Source organism: Trachypithecus francoisi, unplaced genomic scaffold (genome assembly GCF_009764315.1).
Source record: "Trachypithecus francoisi isolate TF-2019V2 unplaced genomic scaffold, Tfra_2.0 Lachesis_group5, whole genome shotgun sequence".
Classification (NCBI taxonomy): Eukaryota; Metazoa; Chordata; class Mammalia; order Primates; family Cercopithecidae; genus Trachypithecus; species Trachypithecus francoisi.
Window position 1 is genome coordinate 117,829,022 of NW_022681470.1, and position 10,898 is coordinate 117,839,919.

General features: G+C 36.5%; 1 pseudogene; it reads right to left on the reverse strand.

Moving 5' to 3' along the window:
* Positions 1 to 212: 212 nt before the first annotated feature.
* LOC117074164 lies at positions 213 to 6,024 on the reverse strand (annotated as a pseudogene).
* Positions 6,025 to 10,898: the final 4,874 nt, after the last annotated feature.

Genomic DNA, 10,898 nt, shown 5'->3' on the forward strand with positions numbered 1-10,898 from the left:
AGTGGTTACCAATGTTCACAGGAAGCTAAAAGTATCCAACAGGTTGTACTCTAATGTTGGCACAGGTTAGACAGGTTAGACTAGTTACTACCTTGCTGGGTTGCCTCAGTATGTTTGGGTTCAGATTCTACACAATAATATAGTTTCTTCCAGTTAAGAATTCTTGGCTTGCACTGATCACAGCATGATTGGAAGGTAGTGGACCAGTCTTGTTAGTTTTTCAAAATGCCATCCTAGACTTGATGAATGTATTGAGAGACTTCAGGAGCTCTGCACTTCAGTGACAGCATATAATGGGGGTTTCCCGGGTGGATACGTAGCTCAGCCAAAATCCAAATGCCATTAGTGAGCTTCAGGGATTTGTACAGCATGTCCTGCCCTTCCACATTCCTCTTGGCAATGGTATAAACATTATTGTTTTGCAACTTGCTAGAAACAGTGTCAGCATTTAAATGACATTCCTTAATCTAAAACTGAAGTTCATTTCATTGGGAATATCCTTTCCTCCTGCAAGGAAGACCTGGTGCTCCATTTTGCTATCTTCTAAAAAGCACACTGAGTGGGGTGAGGTGGCTAAAGTAGAAGACATCAATATTGTTTTTCACAGCCACCAGCAGGTTATTCAGAGTTTCCATCTTCATGACTGCACCCAAGGTGTTGAGAGGCAGGGAGACATCAATGTTCTGGTTTGGCATCAGTGGTGTATGGATGGCCATTCTTGTTAAACTAGGTTGCAAAGTCTGTCATATGCTGCAAAGCTGTATTGGTGAAGTTCATTTCCATAAAGATGTGCCCTTGGTGGTGAGTCAATGTTCCTGAAATCTCTAAGCCTTTATCCTTCAATGCAGGTAGCCAGAAAAAGCCTTAGGAGCCACATACCCACCAGGTGCCGTGCCTGTCCCTGTGGAGACTTCACACAGGTCATTCAGTCCACTGTTGACCGCAACAGGTGTAGGTGAAGAAGCAAAGGTTGCAGACATCCATGATAGGATGAAGGATTGTCCCACCAGACTATCTAGTCCTCCTCCCAAGAGATCTACTGCTCCCATCTGCATGGAGGACACCTGTGGCACATTGACTGAGGTCAAGTTTTAAAAGATGCCCTAGAAGATCACCTTAGGAGGGGATTACCTGAGGTTGTTTCGGGTTAGTTGCAGTGGTGGTACCAACAGGGCTGTCACCTGAATCAGTGCTCCCATGATGAAATGGCAACTGTTTACAATGGATTCCATGACTTCCTTCCACAAAAATATTTGGAGACTTATGATACACAGAGGCCAAAGAACCATGAGCTCTCCAGTAGAGTTATGTTAATAAGGTCTGTCTCCTCAGAGATCAGTGACTTCTCAGACAAGACTACTTGTTTAGCTGTGACTTGGTCGGTTGAGAGAACACACCAATAAATATAGCCCATGTCTTGAAGGTCTGGATTATCAGAATTCTGTACAGCACTCTCTTAAACAACAAGTGGATCAAAAAAGAAATCATGAGGGAAATTATAAAATATCTTGAAACTGATAAAAATTATAGCATAACAGACCAAAGCTTACAGGATGCAGCAAACACAGTGTTACGAGAAAAATTTATAGCTGTAAATAAATGTTTATATTAAAAAGGAAAAAGATAGCACATCAATAAGCCTAAAATTACACTTTAGCAAATGAGAAATAGAAAAACAAACTAAATACAAAACTAGCTCTAAAAAGGAAATAATAAAAATTAGAGCAAAGATAAGCAAAATCAATAATAGAAAAACAATAGACATAACAAAGGCAAGAGTTGGTTCTTTGGAAAGTTCAACAAAATCGATAAACTTTTAGCTAGATGGACTAAGTAAAAGAGAAGATTCAAAAAAGTAACATCAGAAATGAAAGAGAGGACATTACTACTATTTCTAAAGGTATGAAAATATTACAAGAGAGTACTAAGATAAATTGCACTCCAAAAAATTTAATAGCTTAGATGAAATAGACATGTTCCTGGAAAAACAAAACCTACCAAGACTGAATCATGAAAAAGTAGAATATCTGAATAGACCTATAACAAATAAGGAGATTAAATCAATAATCAACAACCTCCCAACAAAGTAAAGCCTAAGACTAGATAGCTTAATGGGTAAATTTTCTCAAACATTTAAAGAATAATTAACACCCATTCTCCTTAAACTCTTCTGAAAATTTAAAGGAGAGCACTTTCAAGCCCAGTCTGAGTAAAGTATTAAACTGATACCAAAACCTAACCAAGAAAATACAGAAAAATAAATCTATAGACCAATATCATGATAAATGAATTACTCACCAAAAACATTATCAAATTGAATTCAATAGCTCATGTAAAATATTATACACCATTACCAGTGGAATATATTCCTGGAATGTAAGAATGGTTTAATATATAAAAATCAATCAATGTAATACATTAACAGAGTGAAGGGGAAACTAAACCACAAATTGATACAAAAAAATCAACAACGTGATAAGATTCAACACTATTCCATGACCAATCAACCAACTATGAATAGAAAGAAATTATTTCAAAATAATAAAGTCCATGTATGAAAAACCCAGCTAACCTCATACACAATGGTGAAAAACTGGAAGCATTACCTTTAAGATTAAAAAGAAGACAAGAATACTCACTTTTTGTCATTTCTATTCAACAAAGTACTGGAAGTCCTAGCCATGACAATTAGGCAAGAAAAAGAAATAAAAGGAATTCAAATTGAAAAGCAATAAGTAAAATTATCTCTGTTCACTAACAGCATAATTTTATAAGAAGAAAACCCTAAATGTTTCACAGATACGCTTTTAGAAATAATAAATTCAACAAAGTTGTGGGATACAAATTTAACACAAAAAATAGTTGCATTTTTATACACTAACAATGAACAATATAAAATAAAAACTTTTTCACTTATAATAGTATTGAAAGGAATAAAATAAAATTCATAGGAATAAATTAAACCAAGGTAGTGAAAGACTTGTACACTTAAAGTATAAAACATTGTTGAAAGATATTTTTAAAGACATTAATAAATTAAGGCATACTGATTTCATAGACTACAAAGCATAATATTGTTAAGATGTCACTAGCCCAGAGATATCTACAAATTCAGTGCAATCTCTATCAAAATACCAATGATGACTTTTTTCCAGAAATTGAAAAATCTATCCTAAAATTTGCATATCAACTCAAGGAATTCTGAACAGCCAAAACAATCTTGGAAAAGATGAATCAAGATACTGATCTTCTACATTCTGATTTTAAAACATATTACAAAGCTATGGCAATCAAAACAGTGTGGCACTGGCACAAACATAGACATATGATTAATAAAATAGAGTAGGGAATCCAGAAATAAACCTTCATATATATTTTCAAATGACCTTCAGCCAGATTTCCCAGACCATTTCAGTAGAAAAAGAAGCCTTTTAAACTAACTTTGTCAGAAAAATTGGAAATCCACATGAAAAAGAATAAAGTTGGAACCTTAACCCATGCTACATTAAAAATTAATGCAAAATAGATCAAGGACCTAAACAGAAGCCCCAAAACTATAAAATTCTTAAAAAGAAAACATAGGAAAAAGCTTTATGATGTTTGACTTGGCAATATTTTCTTGGCCATGACAACAAAGGCACAGGCAAAATAAGTAGGCAAATTAGACATCAAAAATATTTTTTTCTTTATGCAAAGAAAGACACTATCAACAGAGTAAAAGGGCAGCATGCAGAATTAGAGAAAAAATACTTGCGAATAACTTATCTGATAAAGTATTAATATTCAGAATATATGGAGAATTTCTAAAACTCAACAACAAAAAACACAAACAATCCAATTTTAAAATAGACAAAGTAAATAAATAAATGTTCCTCCAAAGGAGATGTACAAATAGTAAGTACACGCATATATTCTCAACATCATTAATAATTAGGGAAATGCAAGTTAAAACCACAATGAGGCCGGGCGCTGTGGCTCAAGCTTGTAATCCCAGCACTTTGGGAGGCCGAGACGGGCGGATCACGAGGTCAGGAGATCGAGACCATCCTGGCTAACATGGTGAAACCCCGTCTCTCCTAAAAAATACAAAAAATTAGCCGGGCGAGGTGGTGGGCGCCTGTAGTCCCAGCTACTCCGGAGGCTGAGGCAGGAGAATGGCCTGAACCCGGGAGGCGGAGCTTGCAGTGAGCTGAGATCCGGCCACTGCACTCCAGCCTGGGCGACAGAGCAAGACTCCATCTCAAAAAAAAAAAAAAAAAAAAAAAAAACCACAATGAAATACCATTTCTCACCCATTAGGGTGGCTACTATGAAAGAAACAGGAAATAACAAGCATTGATAAAGATGTGTAGACACTGGAACCCTTGTGCTTTGTTGGTAGGAATGTAAAATGGTATAGCCACTGTAGGCAACAGTATAGCATTTCCTCAAAAAGTTAAACATAGAATCATTCTGTGATCTACCAATTCCACTTTGATTACGTACCTCCAACAATTGAAAGCAGGGACATGAAGTGATATCTATACAACTATTTTTATAGCAGCATTATTTGCAATAGGCAAAAGGTAGAAGACAGTCAATGGATAAACAAAATATAATTATATACATACAATAAAATACTATTTAGCCTTAACAAAAAATGATATTCTGGCACATGCTAAAACATGAATGGATCTTAAGGACATTATGCTGAGTGAAATAAGCCATTGACTAAAGGACAAATACGAGGATTACACTTGGATATCTAGAGAAGTCACATTCATTGAGGTAGAAAGTAAAATGCTTGTTTCTCAGGACTTCTGGGAGGGGGAAATAGGAAGTTATTATTTAATGGACACAGAGTTTCAGTTTCACAAAATAAATAAAAATTCTGTGGATGCATGGTGGTGATGGTAGCACAACAATACTAACACACTTAATTCCACTTATCTGTATACTTTAAAAGGGCTAACATGGTAAGTTTTATGTTATGTATATTTTACCATAAATTAAAAATAAATATTGAAGAAAATAAAAGTATAAAAGGTGGATAGAATAAATATATCTGTGTTCCTCCTACAATATCATCCTTAATCTAGCCTTTGAGGAATATAGTGCTAGTGAGAACTCCACAAACTGAATACATGGTTCTTGAAAGACTCCCACAGAAGCAAATTAACAAATTTGCCCTTGTGACTCCTTCGGTTACTAAATCTGCTTGAAGTATTCCTTTTTGTTTAGTGGGAGTATAATTTTTTTCTATAAGCATGAACATATGTTCTTCACTCTACCTTCACCCTAGCATTTCCTAGCATAGAAATTCAGAAACATAACATCCATGCTATTCTCGTGTTGAAGATCCAATATTTGCAACAGGCAGCCCTGTACATGTGATCTTTTTCCTTACAGTGTCTGCAGACTCAATTTCCTGAACTTCTCTCTGCATTGCTTCAAGCGGAAAAAGCTTTTTCTAGGTCGCTATGAACTGAATTGTTTCCCTCCAGAATTCAAATTTTGAAGCCATAACCTCAAATAGGAATATAATAAATAAATGAATAGTATAGTAAATAGTATAGAATGAAATAGTAAAAATAGTATTTGAAGATAGAGCCTATAAAGACATGATAAAGGTTAAATGAGATAATACATTGTGGCTCTAATCCAATAGGGCTGGTGCCCTTTATAAGAAGAGACACCACAGCAGTCTCTTTTCCAGCACCCAAACAAGAGGTCATGAGAGCACACAATGATATCATGACCATCTACAAGCCAGGAAGGAAACCCTCACTAGAAACTAAATACTGTTGAACTGTGATCAGTGAGAAAATATATCTCTGGTGTTTCAGACACCCAATCGATTGCATTTTGTTATGGCTGCCTGAGCAGACTAGGACATAGACTCTTCTGGCCTGATGTTCTTCTTTTTCTCATATTACCACAAATGAAAATCAGATTCAAAAGATTTTTAAATTGGAAGTATCTTTCACAGAGTTCCCGAAGCCCAAGTGCGCAGAGCTTTAGGGAAAAACAGAGATCCTCGATCATGCTCTGTTTTTTTTTTTTTTTTTTTTTTGGTTTTTATTGAGATGGAGTCTCCTCTATTGCCCAGGCTGGAGTGCAGTGGCACAATCTCTGCTCACTACAACCTCCGCCTCCCAGGTTCAAGTGATTCTCATGTCTCAGCCTTCCAAGTAGCTGAGATTTTACAGATGTGCACCACCACTCCTGGCTAATTTTTGAATTTTTAGTAGAGACGGGATTTCACTATGTTGGCCAGTCTGGTCTCAAACTCTCGACCTCATGGGATCCACACATCTCAGCCTCCCAAAGTGCTGGGATTATAGGTGTGAGCCACTACACCTAGCCTCTATCATTCATTTTTGCCTAAAAGTTCTATGTTAGATTTCTGTGTTTTCCCCGAGTTTCTCCTAAGGCACTATCAAAGACTCTTTTAAAATTGATTACATACTTCTTTGAGGCTGTGATAATTTTCCTCAGTAATAGTTTTTGCTTATGAATTATGTCCTATAATACCTGCATTCCATGATCTTCTAACAAAGATTCTTAGAATTTTTATAAGAAGATTTAGACACACCAAGCAGTTTAGGCAGAGACTTGAAAACACACATATGCAAACACACATACATACACACACCTTTGAGTTCGTGATGATTGCATTCAATTTTTATCTCTTCACATTAGCTCTACCTCTAACTTCAATGTTTTATATTCATTAATTCATTCACTCATTTGTTTAGCCATTCAACACATAGTTAATAATTGTTTACAGTATGGCAAGCATCATCTGACCATGTGGATACAGGGCTGCTGTCCTAGACTTTGTGAAGAGATCATCAGGAAATTATTAACAAAGAAATTTGTAATGTGTCAGGTGGTAATAAATATTAAAAAGAAAAACAGAACAAGAGAAGAGAAAGTGCTTGGGACATTCTACTATTCACAATGATGTTGTAAGGAAAACTTGTCTTACAGCATGAGAGAAATTTAAAGGTAATGAGAGATCCACCCTTGTGGAATCATCTAGGGAAAAATGATCCAGATACAAGAATATAAGTTCAAAGGCCCTATGATTGATCATGCAAAGAGACAGGTGTGGCTATAGTGGAATGTGTGAGGGGCCAAGTGATAGAGCAAGGGCAGGTAGATAAACTGGAGGCATGATTTAAAGGCATGTAAACCATGACGAGCATTTTAAATGTAATTCTGAGAGGGATCAGAAACGGTTAGAAAAGTGTATAAGATGTAGGAGAAGGCCGGGCACGGTGGCTCAAGCCTTAATCCCAGCACTTTGGGAGGCCGAGACGGGCGGATCACGAGGTCAGGAGATCGACAGCATCCTGGCCAACACGGTGAAACCTCGTCTCTACTAAAAAAAAAAAAAAAACACACACACACTCAAAAAACTAGCCGGGCGAGGTGGTGGCGGGCGCCTGTAGTCCCAGCTACTCGGGAGGCTGAGGCGGGAGAATGGCGTAAACCCGGGAGGCGGAGCTTGCAGTGAGCTGAGATCCGCTGGGCGACAGAGCGAGACTCCGTCTCAAAAAAAAAAAAAAAAAAAAAAGATGTAGGAGAAGAATGAACCATACAATGGCAAGGTTAGAAGCAAGGGGATTAGCTGGAGGTTGTCCTTGAATCCAGATTACAGTGATTTCAACAATTTGGGTTCAGAGAAGGTGATAAGAAGTGGTCAGACTATGGGTACATTTCAAAAGTAGATTTAGGGCTGGGTGTGGAACTTGTGCCTGTAAACTCAGCACTTTGGGAACCAAGGTGGGAGGATGGCTTGAGCCGAGGAGTTCAAAATCAGCCTGGGCAACATAGTGAGACTCTGTCTCTATAAAAATTTGGAAAACTGTAGCCAGGTATGGTAGTGTGCACCTGTAGTCCTAGTTACTCAGGAGACTGAGGTGGGAGGATCACTTGAGTCCAGGAGGTCAAAGCTGCAATGAGCCATGGTTGTGTCACTGCACTCCAGCCTGGGTGATAGGGCAAGGCCCGGTTTCAAAAATATATGTGTATACATAGTAGAATTTGTTGATGAATTGGATGCAGTTTGTGGGAGAAAGAGAGCAGTGAAGAATGACTCCAAGGCATATAGTCTGTTATAGGCTGAATTAATTGCATTCTGAATATGTGCTAATCCCAGGAACCTGTGAATGTTAAATTATATGGCAAAAGGGATTTAGGAGTTGAAATTAAGTTAAAGATCTTGAAATGGGGAGATTATTTTAGATTTTCACAGCAGGCTCAATGTAACCAGAAAAATTATTTTAAGGACGACTCAGGAATCATCAGAGAGGAAGAGGGCTATGTGATCACAGAAACAAAGGGAGAAAATGCTGTGTAATGTATGGTAAGGAGCCAGGAATAAAAACAGCCTCTAGGTACTGGAAAAGGCAAGAGAATGAATTATACCTTTGAGCCATTAGTACAAACCAGCCCTGACAACATCTTGATTTTAGCCTAATAAAACTTGCTTGAGACTTTTGGCTTCCAGAACTGCAAGAGAATACATTTGTGTTGCTTTAAGCTATAAAAATTGTCCTAACTTGACACAACAGCAATAGAAAACAAATGCAGGCTTTAAGTAACTGAAAGGATAGAGAAGAATGGAGGAAGACAGGAAGAAGCAGATTTAGGACTGTACATGAAAATCAAGGAATTTGGATTTGAATATGACTATTTGAGATAACTTTAAAATATCAAGGTGGAAAAGTCAAATAGATTGGTGGATACATAAATCTATAATACAGAAGAAGGTTCCTAGCTGGATAAATAAATTTAGAAGTAAGCAGCATATGTGTTTGGTATGTAATTCATGAGTCTCAGAAGAATAGTCTAGGCTGTAAGTATAGTTGGAGAAAAGAAAGAAAAATACTAAAACCAGCAGTTCTTCAAAGTTTAAAGACAGAAAACTCAAGATAATTCAGGAAAGCAGTGGTCAGCGAAGTAAGGAGAAAACTAAAAGGCTGGTGTTTTGAAGGCCAGATAGAGAAAGTATTTTAAGAAAAAGTGAGGATTAGTTGTGTCAAATGCTGCTGATAGAATAGAGCAGACTGAAAATGCACCATTAAATTTAGCAGTTTGTGTTCATTTATAACTTTGATGACAGCATAAACTATAACCTTAATAAGACCTGCTTTGGTGGAAGGAGGGGGAAAAGTCAAATGATCTCTGGAAAAAAATAAGTGAAGAGAAAAAGGAGACCCTGGTCAGAGTATAGCATCCTTGAGCTTCAAGAAGGAAGGCACTCCAGTTTGCAAGTCAAGGAAGGCACATTAGATAAGAATATAAGTAGTCCACATGTTGCTGTGAAGATTAATGAGCTAAAACCAAAGGTCCACATATCTGCACAAAATAGTTACTCAATTCAATGTGGGTATTATTATTAACATAAACATTATTCCCAGAATCTGATAAATTGTGTTAGTAGGATGTCCACTTTACAATCAAAGAAATTAACTTTTAGCTAAATTAGCTGAATTTCCCAGGTGTATTACTCCACCTCACTTTCCAGAATACCTTACAATATGAGGAAAGTTGCATAATGAAAAAAATTCTGGTCATGAAAGACAGAGAACTTGGATTTGAAAAACTTTTCTGTCATGAAATATTTATTAATATTGTGGTTTTAAAAACAACTTCAATTCTTCATGTTCATAATAGAATGAATGATACCTTCCTTACGCAAGGTTGCTGACAGGATTCAATAAAATTGTTCAGGTTAAAAATTTTTATAAACTGCCCAACATTTTGAAAAGGGTATCACAAAACTGAGACAAATCTTTGCTCTGTTGGAGAAAGATTCTTAGAGTAAAGAAATCTGAAAAATTGACTTTCATTGAAGACTGAATGCTGGCAGACAGATGAAGAAAGCGACTCAAACATAGGAGAAAGCATAAAAGAAATTATTTGACACACTAAGGAAAACTGTATTTATGTTTGAGCACCAAACGTGAAAGTCAAAAACAATAAAGAAAGGCATAAAATGCCAGACCTAGGTCGTCGATTTGACTGTTTGAGAAACTCAGAAATGGTGAGGGAGTGGGGAGATGCAGCAGTTGTCATGAAGGTGTCATCCTGGAAGTTTAGTTAATGATAGATTGAAAATGAATGGAGGCCAGTGGTTCATACATTAGACTCACAGGTAAAAAAAAAAAAAAACCAGGGCCCATGTGAGATGGAAATAAATTCCAGTAGGATGGGGTAAACTACAGAGATTTAGTCGGTTGTCAATCAAGGTGACAATTTCTTAAATTCTCATCAGAAAATACTACTACTTTTACTTTCTTAATTAGACTCTTTCCTTTAGTGATCTCACTTACTATAGACCTTTCCTCCAAGTAAAAACAAGAAGAGTATAGATTTAAAGTAGCCCTTCTGCTCATTTGACTTCTGGTAAATGTTTTTTGTAAAAATAAGATAATTGGGAATAATTAAATAAATACAAGCGAAGTAAGTGTACACAGAATCACACATACACACACAAAATGCTGGGACCCAGGCAATCAGAGCTCGGAGAAATACAGATTAAGCTCAGGCAATGGAGAAGAGGAAATCGATTGGACCAGGCTAAGACATTTCTTTAGTTTAAGGTATAAATGGAATGCAGTAAAATTTCAGGAAACAAAACAGAAGAATTAGTAGTTTCTAGGGTTTTCTTTATTATTCACTTTTATTAATGTAAAACTTAGATCAGATACTTAGTCATATGCATTCCAAACTAAAACCATTAGACCTGTATGTTTCCTGATAAAGTTTGCATCGTTGCTCTAATCATTCTCCAAGTTATTATCGCTCATATTCTAAAGACTCTGTACTTCATTTTTCTCCACAGTGATGAGTACACAAAAGGTACTAACATGAGGAAAAAAAGGCTAACCTTTAAGTGCATTTTA